This window comes from Sardina pilchardus, chromosome 7, assembly GCF_963854185.1.
Source record: "Sardina pilchardus chromosome 7, fSarPil1.1, whole genome shotgun sequence".
NCBI classification, from domain to species: Eukaryota; Metazoa; Chordata; class Actinopteri; order Clupeiformes; family Clupeidae; genus Sardina; species Sardina pilchardus.
In genome coordinates, this window is record NC_085000.1 from 5,706,939 (window position 1) to 5,717,715 (window position 10,777).

Here is a 10,777-nt window from a genome sequence, read left to right on the forward strand (position 1 = left end):
GACCATTCACTATCAGCTGAGAGCTCAAATGACCATCTCAGATAAGGAGCGTCAGAGGCGGCCAAAGAAAACATGGGATTTGAGTCACTGCCGAGCAACGGTGACGGAGGGATCCCTGGAGGTCTTTGAAGCCCCGTCTGGAATGGGCCGAGAGTGTAAATAGAGTCGGCTTTAGCTGTGACCTAACACCTCCCCCCCCCCCCCCCCCCCCACACACACACACACCCTCCGTAGGTGGAGGAGCGGCTCATAGCCACAGCTGTGTGCAGGGCGAGACAGCTGCCTGCCTCCCAGACCCCCCCCCTCTATCAACAAACAGGTACAGTCAGTCCGTTGCAGTGAGCGGAAGGGGAAGACGCATGTGGGAGAGAGGCTCACCTTAAAAGCTCCCCCTCTCTCCCTCTCCCTCAGTCACTCCCTCCCTCTCCCTCTCCCTCCTTCCCTATGCAACCCGCAGCAGATGTTGTGGAGCACACTGTGTAAATACTGCAGAGAGGATTTGGAGGTCCTTCTTGGAGACGCGGGAGGAGAGAGAGAGGAGCCCTGCAAGCCTGCTGGTGTTTGCTTGTTGAGCTAATGGAGGAATGCACTAATGCTCAGGTGGTGTGGAGTTACAGGGGAGGCTGTGCAGGAGTGTTCACACACCGGAGTGTGCTTGTGAGTGCAAAGGAGGTTTGGCTGAAACACTGGGGGGGAGAACTACCCCCCCGCCCCCCCACGCCCTCAACCCCCTCACGATGAAAGAGGATTTGGGTCTGTGACGGGCGAGGGTGTCGCAGTGATTTCAAGGCTGCTCTGAAAATAGGTTTTTGACTGAGTCATACAGGGCTCCGTGTGCTGCATTATATCACAGTCCTCAGTGATATGGAGCATCCTCAACATGAGGGGTTTGTGGCTGCCTTTGCCCCCCTCCCTGGAATCACAAGGCTGTGTGTGTTTGGACAAGTACAGCAAGCTCCCCATTCGCCTCCGGTCTCTCATGTGACTCACCTTGTAAGGGCCAACTGCTAGGATCTGTTGCTATGGCAACCAAAGATCATATGATTGTTACTCACGCCGAGTGTTTTTTTTCTCCCCCCTTCCTCAGCACCATCTTGTTTTCTATGGCTTGTGCGCTACTGCTGTGAATGAATGGAGCATTGAACGATTCTGAGAAGTGCAGGATATTACACATGCTAATGCTAGTTTGCCTCTGGGGCGGACTGTTTGCGGGATCTTAGAGAGAACGAGTGAACTGCTCTTTTAGACTGTGTATAATCTCTGGCACTCATTGATGTGTCACTAACAACCTGGACACCCGTCGTCTTTGTGATGTCAATGGATGCAACGAAAACAATTAGCATACATTAGATGCTCGTTTCTGCCACGACTGATCTAAGAGCTGAAACCAAATAGTTAAAGAGATGCAGAATAATGCGTTCAGCCACAGTCTGATAAGAACTAATATAATCATAATTTTAGCTGCTGTACTGTTTCTGATTTAATGCAGACAGAGATTACTGATATTTCATTATTAAGTGATCACTTTTGCCATCCCAACCTCGAGGATGATGAATTCCTGTTGATGGGCTCTACTGGTGCAGGAGTAATACAAAAAAAAACAATCACATTACACCAAACCTCTCTGGCAAAGCTGCTCCTACCCTTGTTTCAACATCCTGACAGGCTGAGTAGCCACATCATACTGAGACAGTTCAGCGACACAAGATGACGACTGAAATGCTTTGAAAATATTAACGGAGGACAAAGCCCTCAGGCTTGCTGCATGCGTGTACCAGTATTGATATTTACATTTATTCATTTAACAGATGCCTTTATCCAAAGCAACTTACATGTGTCAGTTACAAGACCCGTTGTCCCCGGAACAACTCAAGGTTAAGTGCCTTGCCAAAGGGCACAACGGCAGAGGGCAGGTATTGAACCCACAGCTTTACAGGTTACTACATGCTAGCCCAGTCGCTATGACTTACTACTTGTGATTTTTAAAGTATATATTTTTTGGCCTTTTTATGCCTTTAAAGCGATAGGACAATGGAGATCGACAGGAAGCGACTGGGAGAGAGAGCAGGGGTGGGAAAGGACAACGTGGCGGGAATCAAGCCCGGGTCACCGGCATACAGTATGGTGCAGGTGCCCCAGCCAGTTGTGCCACAGCTGGGACCTCGACTTATGATTTCTATGACTGATGATGACTTGAATCTTGAACAGAAATCTTCCATGGTGACAGAACAAGTTTGTGCATTTATTTAGTTGCATTTTTACATGATTACGGACAAACACATTGACCTTGGGTATAGTTTTAACACCAGATGAGTTTATGCCCTATACAGTTCTGCCAGTCCGGTATAACTTCTGTTCAACTGTCAAGCACAAACAGTAAGTAAATATGCTGACACGGGGATATTAAAATGGTAAATTACACTTCTGTGACTGACTCCCTAGGAATTCATACATTTCCTCTAAATTCTAAGATCTTTGCGAGAGTCCTAATGGTTTGTTCTGCTCTCTAGTCTGCCATGGGTACTGAGCAGTCTCATGAGCAGCAGGGGCAGTCGGATGCTTAGAGGAGAGTGATGTCCAAGGGTCCTGACCCGTAAAAGTGTGCTATGGGCTCTGTCTCGAAGGAGCCGGGTCAGGCTGAATGAGTTTGGGGTTCCTGAGCTAATGGACTCTGTAATGGGGATTACTGAAGCTTGGTTGTAGTTGTCCAATCATGTGAATTTACGGCAGATAAGCCTGCGTCGAACAGAGCCGATAATTTGATAATATACAACCGCTGTCTTGCGGCTGTAATGAATGACCAGAGGACAGTGCAGCCATGTGTGCGCCCTTAATAGAGCCGCTAGGAATGCAGTGTCTGACTGTGTTTTTGTTGTTGATAAAATGTCAAATGTAGAGCAGAGACAAGTGCTTTCCTGGTTAGACAGCTGTAATTAATGTTTTCAATAAACAAGTGAAGTGGATGAGGGTAAAACTGACTAAATAGTCTGAGTAAACATTACAATCAGATAAGCAGCAAGTCACTCATGCAAACTGCTGAAAAATGTTCCAGATGAGGAAGACTTGTGTCTGAAAACTTGCCACAGTAAATGTTCACTTTAGAAATTAAATGGGATTTAGAAATAAAATGCTTCTGATAAAATCCAGCTTTAGGTTTGAGTAAAATTAGATGGGATCTAAAACTTGTCTATAGGCTATCTATAAGAACTTTATGAATAAATAAAAGATCAGTGCTGCATAACTGTGCTGACTGACTAGCCTGCATTTTGATAATGAGTGCAGTAGTGTGTACTATGTCCATCACTCGTGATGCAGAGTGACAGGTTACATCTAGAGGCCCACAACCCTAGGTGAGACAGGCCCATTGATGACAACTGTCCTGAATGGTTAGCTTGTACAGTATGTAAGCCATGAGAGACTATTAAGGACTATTGATCACTTCTAAGGGCTAAAATACAACCAACTGTATCAGGTAGCATTACACATTACTGTGCATTACTAGTGATTCTATAGGGTCCATAACATGTGAATACCTTCTAATTTCATACTAGTGAGTGTGTTGGAATGTAGGTTGATTGAACTATGCGTTGAAAATGGTTGTACAGTCTTTGGCACCTCTACTTTTTGGAGCCAGCATATGCATAAACAGAGAAACACATTTTTTGTTCCACCTGGTGGCCCAGTTTTCACTAAGCGCTCACAGCCCACTGATTTTATGGGACTGGGTGAATGGTTGAACGCAGATGAGTTGTAGAAAGGTCCAGTTCCCACTTGTTAAGTGTATAAATCTACTGAAGTGCATGAAAACTATAATGTGAATGGTGAAAGAGATCAAAATCTGATGAGGAACGTGAGCTTTTCATATGCTCTTTTTGGGCAACACGTTCTTGAACTTATCTATATGAGCAGATGGTCAGCCCCAGTGAGACCAGATCGGCCCGGCCAGATCCTTTATGGGCTAATAATTCATCGGCACGAGAACAGCAAAATAGCAGTATTTGCCATAAATCTACCGTGAGTCCAAACTTTGCTTGGTATACATGTTTGGTTCAGTCAGTCAAGTCTGTATAAAGGGTGACCCATAGAAAGTTTCTTTAACAACATGAAATACTTCTCAGCATCACACCCTGTTGTTTTCAGTCCAGGCAGGACACTCAAATAATCAAACACATTCGAAGGCTAAGATTGACTCTAAAAAGACACAGACAAATGTTTCTTTAAAGTATAACAATTCTTACTGTGAAACATGTTTGAGCATATCTTACATAGTTATCTGGAGTGGTGTTGTGGCCTACAAGTTAGCTAACCAGGAGAGCCGTGTCCATTTTAGTATTCAGTGTCTCTCCCATGCCAATAACACTGTCAGGCAGCCGCCTGCACGAGAAGCCTCATTAGTTCCCTGACAAAGACTCTCCCCTCTCCCTCCCTAGGAGGACACGTACAAGCCACCATCACAGTCTGACAGATGGCCAACGACCTTCCAAACGGGGACGAGTCGAAGAGACACAATCAATTGTCGTATCAGAATTAGGGTGCTTATGCTACAAAGAAAAGGAGGAGGTGTGATGTCTTACTGTCCATGACAGGCAATGTGCTGTGCAAATGATTTGTCTATAATCACATAGCTTTCTTAAGACGTCTTATAGATTGGCAGAATAGTAGAATTGCACTGAAGCATTCGTGTAAAGAACATGTAACATGTAACATGTAAAGCGCACAGATCACTACAAATATGCATTAAACCCATGCCCAGTGCCCTTTTGCAACAATAAAAAGAATGGAACCATAATGCTGTTTCATTCTAATCAATGAGGCTAACTATATATGAGACTAAACATTACCAATGTGAATTCAGCCACCTAAAATTGCAAATTTGATGTATCTTGAATATACGCATATCTTGTATAAAGGAACCGCTGCTAGAACAGAAGATGAAGAACATCAGTAAAAACCGGTAAGAACTACCCCCTGTAGTGCCTCACTCCAGAGAATGTGAGAACCCTCCACTGAGTTGCGCGTTTCACATGATGAGTCATCGCTGATCTAATTTGACCCTTTTTTATTTTCCTGTGATATAAGTGCTTTGAAAAAATGGATTAAGTTGGATTAGCGTAGTTTATGGTTCATATTTGCCAGGCCTCATATGTAAGATTCATTTCTCTTTGTGGGACAGTAAATCTGGGTACTGCTCAGCCCACACAATTCTGTTGGACATTGTCTTCATTTGCATGTGTGTGTGTGTGTATGTGTGTGTGAGAGAGAGAGAGAGAGAGAGAGAGAGAGAGAGAGAGAGAGAGAGAGAGAGAGAGAGAGCGGTATTGTATTTTTGTGTTTCTGTCGGCATATCTCTTTGATGGAGGTGGCAAAATGTATAGCTTGTCATTACTTCTCATTTTAACCGGATTATGAGCATCTCATGAATATGCATAAAATAGAGCACTGTTCCCTTTCCAGCAGGATCAAAGATTTGTGTTAGTGTGGTGAGCGCTGCCTGTGCTGGCTTTACTGTATATCTCTATTGCTGGTCACTTAGAGGGAACAGATGGGCCTTTTGCTCACCTCAGACAGCGCCTGACCAGTTCACTAGCTGGCCACCATGCTCTGAGAGAGTGCTGATCAGCATTTCTGAGCTTGGCAGTGGTTGCAAATGGAAACCATATTATGGTAACTGCCACCAGCAACTGACTCAGGATTGAATAGGTTTGTCAACCCAGTCAAAAGAGCAGGAAACGATCGAGCTCTCTGCAGTTGGCCCGGGACACCCATGATCCTCTGACCGAGATGACATGCTGATGTTCACGCACATATCCTTGTGTTACGCAACACCTCATAATGTACAGTACGCGATTGATGGCGGGGTTGAAAGGGTTAAATCAGAGTTAATCTCTTGTTAGTGCTGGGAGGTGTGATGATTTAGCAGATGGCCTCTGCACAGACATGCGGAGGGTCTTTGCGGATGGAGCGAGCGCCATGGTTATGCAAACCTCGGAGATGCCAGGCCGGCCACGCTGTCTGTCTGAGGTCCGCCGCATTACTGTCACTCTCTGCTCATTTAATGAGGAAGCAGTCGTGAGTCACTACCATTAAGAACGGAATTTCAAATGAAATGCCTATTGGGCTCAATCCACCGGAATGCTTAGAGTATAGAATTCCTGTTGATTACAGCTCATGCAAGCACTCGCTGTTCAGTCTCGGTAGCAGAGAAACTGTGATTTTTCAGTTTGTTGATTTCTGTTCAGCTTTCATGATCACAGTCATGCTTACTGACCTGTCTGTGCTGGTGATCAGGACTCTGTCGTTGTGTGTATGTGTCTGCTTTGTGGAGCGGATTGGATTACTCATGATAAATAGAACTAAGGTGGATGGGCAACCTATAACACTGGCTGTGCAAACGTCTATATGACAAAGGTTGCTAAGAAGAGCTTAATCCTGGACCATGTTGTCCCCCCCAGTAATCCTGCATGACATTTCTCCCATGAATCTGTTAACATCTTCTTTTACTAGTTAATCCTTTGGTCAGTTCCATGTGCGTGCAGTTCTCCCCCTATGTGAGTGTGTGTGTGTGTGTGTGTGTGTGTGTGTGTGTGTGTGTGTGTGTGTATGCGTGGGTGGGTGTGTGGGTGTGTACGTGTGTGTGTGTGAGTGTATGTGTGGGTGCAAATAAGCATGAGTGTATGTATGTGTATGATTCCACATGTGACTCAACATGTGTTGGTATAATATTGTTTATGGACAGTACTGCTACTGTATGCACGAAGGTTTACATAACAGAATTCTGTATGGTTTCATGCAGTCTGACTGCATTAATAGAGGATTTGTAAAGAAATCCCACATTACATCCTACAATCAACACATTACAATACAACAAAGATATATGAATTTATCGTTTTGAAATTCCCTTCAGACACTATGCCTCAGTAGGGTTAACAATTTGTGTTTAGATATGCTTGGCCAATTATGTAGATGAGAACTAGGATTCAAAAGTGAATTCTGAAAATTGCAATATTTTTTTCTTCTGCTAGCTCGAAGGCCAGCTCATATTCCATTTCAGTCCATTTTGTCTGAACAGTCATGTATTTATGGAGCTCAAAGTGACCTGATACATTTTCAAATCACTGCTATTTTTAGCATCAAGAGCTTTTAAATGTCATTAATGATAAGAGCCTGTGTCCTCGATCATTTCATTGTTCAACTCCTCAAATCATTATCCTGGCTGCCTATGTTGCCCTGCTTGCAGTGTTGTTAAAAGTGCATTCGTGATACCATTTGCATACTGTATGTTATTGATAGCTAAAGCACATTTGCTCACATTTACACGGACACCCACACAAACCATCAGTATGTAAACACTTGAGCAGGGATGTACAAGAGCTCAATCTATACCAAAACATCTAACAACCTCACATGTTCATAGTGTAGTAAGGTTACACATTTCAGTCTTCTCTCCTCTCCTCCCCTCTCTCTTTCTTCAAGTCATCAGTAGGCTATTGTATGTAAACAAATAATAATCTATACAAATAAATATCTATATATATCTATGTATAGAGCTCAATCTATACAAAAACATCTAACAACGTCACATGTTCATAGTGTAGTAGGTTACACACTTCAGTGTCCTCTCCTCCCCTCTCTCTTTCTCCAAGCCAGTATCAGTAGGCTATGTAAACACTTGAGTAGATGTACATACTGTATAGAACTCACTCTATACCAAAACATCCAACAACCTCACATGTTCATAGCGTAGTGTTTTCTCCTCTCTCCTCTCCTCCCCTCTCTCTTTCTCCAAGTCATCACTTGAATAGGGATGTACATACTGTATATACTGTAGCTCACTCTATACCAAAACATCAAACAACCTCACATGTTCATAGCGTAGTGTTTTCTCCTCTCTCCTTTCCTCTCTTCCTCTCCTCTACTCCCCTCTCTCTTTCTCAAAGTCATCACTTGAATAGGGATGTACATACTGTACTGTATATAGCTCACTCTATACCAAAACATCCAACAACCTCACCTGTTCATAGTGGTGTATGCTACACACCCCAACTCTCTTGCTTCATATATAAAAGGTCCAAGAGCAGGAGTTCCAACTTTTTTAGCAGGTGACCGTATTTTGATGTCACAAAACATTGGCGACCCCAATCATCTGCATGTAAGGAGAGAGAGTGCAAGTCATCTCTGCTGTAACATCCAGATCATAGCGTTTTTTTTTAATTTCCCTCAAATGCCCTTGCACGCTTGGTTGCTTCGCTACTTTGTTTCGAACATTGATCAAGCATAATTCCATCATTCAAACATCTCATTCCTGCAGTCTGTCTAAATTTATTCTCACTTGGCTAGATTATAATGAAGAATCCGTTACTTAACTTGGATATTGTGGGGTTTAAAATGTTTTTTCATTTAATATAATATGTATATTTTAATTAAATGTAAAGATGAACTGTACGACCCAGTATCTCAGGTGACCCCATTTGAATTTCAGGCAACCCCAATTGGAAAACAATGTCCTAGAGAGGTCTTTGAAGCCAAACCGAATGGTTCTATAAAGGCATGCATGTTTCAGTGTCTGGTGTGCGGTGCTTAGGTTCTCTTAACCATGTTAAACTCAAGTCCTAAAAGTAAAGCTTAAAGCTGGCAAATGTCTAACACAAGATCTATGAATCTTCTTTTTACACTCGATTTGTGGCTGTTGCTACTCCACTTCACAAAAACCCAGCCAAGGGACACATTCATCTACTGTAGTTGGATGCGGACATACTCATACTTTAGTTACACTTTAGCTGGGGTAATCATACACACAGGACTGTGATTAAACATTATCTTTCATTAGAAAAGATTAGATATCAAACCAGAAGAACCCTAACTGTGAAATCAAAATGAATGAGGAGGAATTCAATCAAATCTGACAAACAGAAAGTTATGGACCAGAAATATTAGCCAGCAGGTTTGTCATTTTGCGTACTTGAGTTTTAGAGGTGGATTTTATTGGATTAGTGTCATTGCCAAAAGTAAAATGGCTACCAGACAGACACTACTGAACCACGCCAACACCATCCCTCATGCAGTGACAGCAGAGGAGGAGCAACATAACATTACACTGCCCTCTAGTGGTAATAAACAGCACTGCACCAGGATAACGGTATACGATGACTCTGCAGTATATTGTGATGTACAAAATATGACTGTTCAAGTTCTCTTACGTCAGCAGCTAATATATGAATTTCAGACCTTTTCAATATTGCTGACACAGTGGAACCCAGCAAATGCTTCCACAGGGAGTATTTGGTGACATTTAGGGATCATTGTGGAGGTCTGCTATCAGAAGCATTACAGTCTCAATTCTTCTCCAGAATGTGCATCCATGTGCATGCTTTACATGTATGAATACACAAACATTTGTGTTGGTAAATGTGAATATTTGCTTGTGCGTGTGTGTGTGTGTGTGTGTGTGTGTGTGTGTGTGTGTGTGTGTGTGTCTGTGTCTGTGTCTGTGTCTGTGTCTGTGAGTGTGTTTGTTTGTTTGTTTGTTTGTTTGTTTATCTGAGCACACTACCATCTGTTCTGCAGGGAGTGCAGACCTGCGGAAGGTCACCTCTGAGATGAATTACGGTGGTGAGGAGAGAAGTAGCTCCCTGATATCTGATACATTTCAGTTTTACTGATGTCCCGGATCCTTTACAATCCTAAAAGATTATCCCATGTGATATTTCATGGCTTTGAAGTCACAGAATGTCCATCTTTAATTGCCACAGTTTTTCAGGTCCTAACAGCAAAACCATGCCTGAGAAGATAGTTATGTTACCACCTGAACACACAATGCAGAATGATGTATTTGCTCATTACAGCAGAGATTCCTGTACTATTTTAGCACACACACACACACACACACACACACACACACACACACGGCCAGAATAAGGCAGAGGCAGAGGGAGAGGGAGAGGAAAAAAGCGCGACAGATAGAGGGAGAGGCTGACAGAGATGTATGAAGGCGATGTGAAAAATGATCCTGTGGCTGCCACAGCGGTGTGGTCGCCATCGCTTATCATGCACCCCTCCACCCCGCTGTCCTCACAGCCCATTAGTCTATTGATCTGTCTCCCAAAATAAAGACACTATAGGCCTCAGCAGACGCTGGCCACTCGTCTGCAGCCTCCCTTAACACGGCTATATTAGTGACGAATGTCTATTTCATATGACTGATACCACTGATATCTGGCTGATGCTAAAGCAATGCATCTTACAGTAATGAGCTGTGCTAATTAGTGCCTATGAACTAGCTTTATCTTTCAGGAGCTCTGAGGAAAGCTTAGCCAGCTATAATCACTAGAGCAAAATATAATCACTTCTCTACCACATTCACAAACCTCCCAACTGTGTGGTCAATGTTGAGCTTCGGCCAATGCACCAAAAGAAGGGGAAAAAGGGCATCTTTTTTTGGTTAGAATCTGCCAATGGGCATATCTACATGAAAACAGGCGACTTTGGCCCATTTTGCCCATAAACAACTCCGTCTTGGCCGCAGGATGAAGTGGTAGTGGTAGTGGTGGTGGTGGTAGTGGGGGGGGGGGGGGGGGGGGGGACATAAAGAACTCCGCGGTCACGGCGATTGATATACCGCCGTGGGGTCCATAAAGTCTCGGGCAGCGCCTTCACTTAAAACGGCGGGGCCATTAGAGGGAATGATTATGGCTGTATATCTCCCGACGCCACGCTCTGCTGCTGCTCATTGAAGTTGTGCGCAGAACAGTAACTCCTGGGCCCTTGCCCTCCTCAGCCC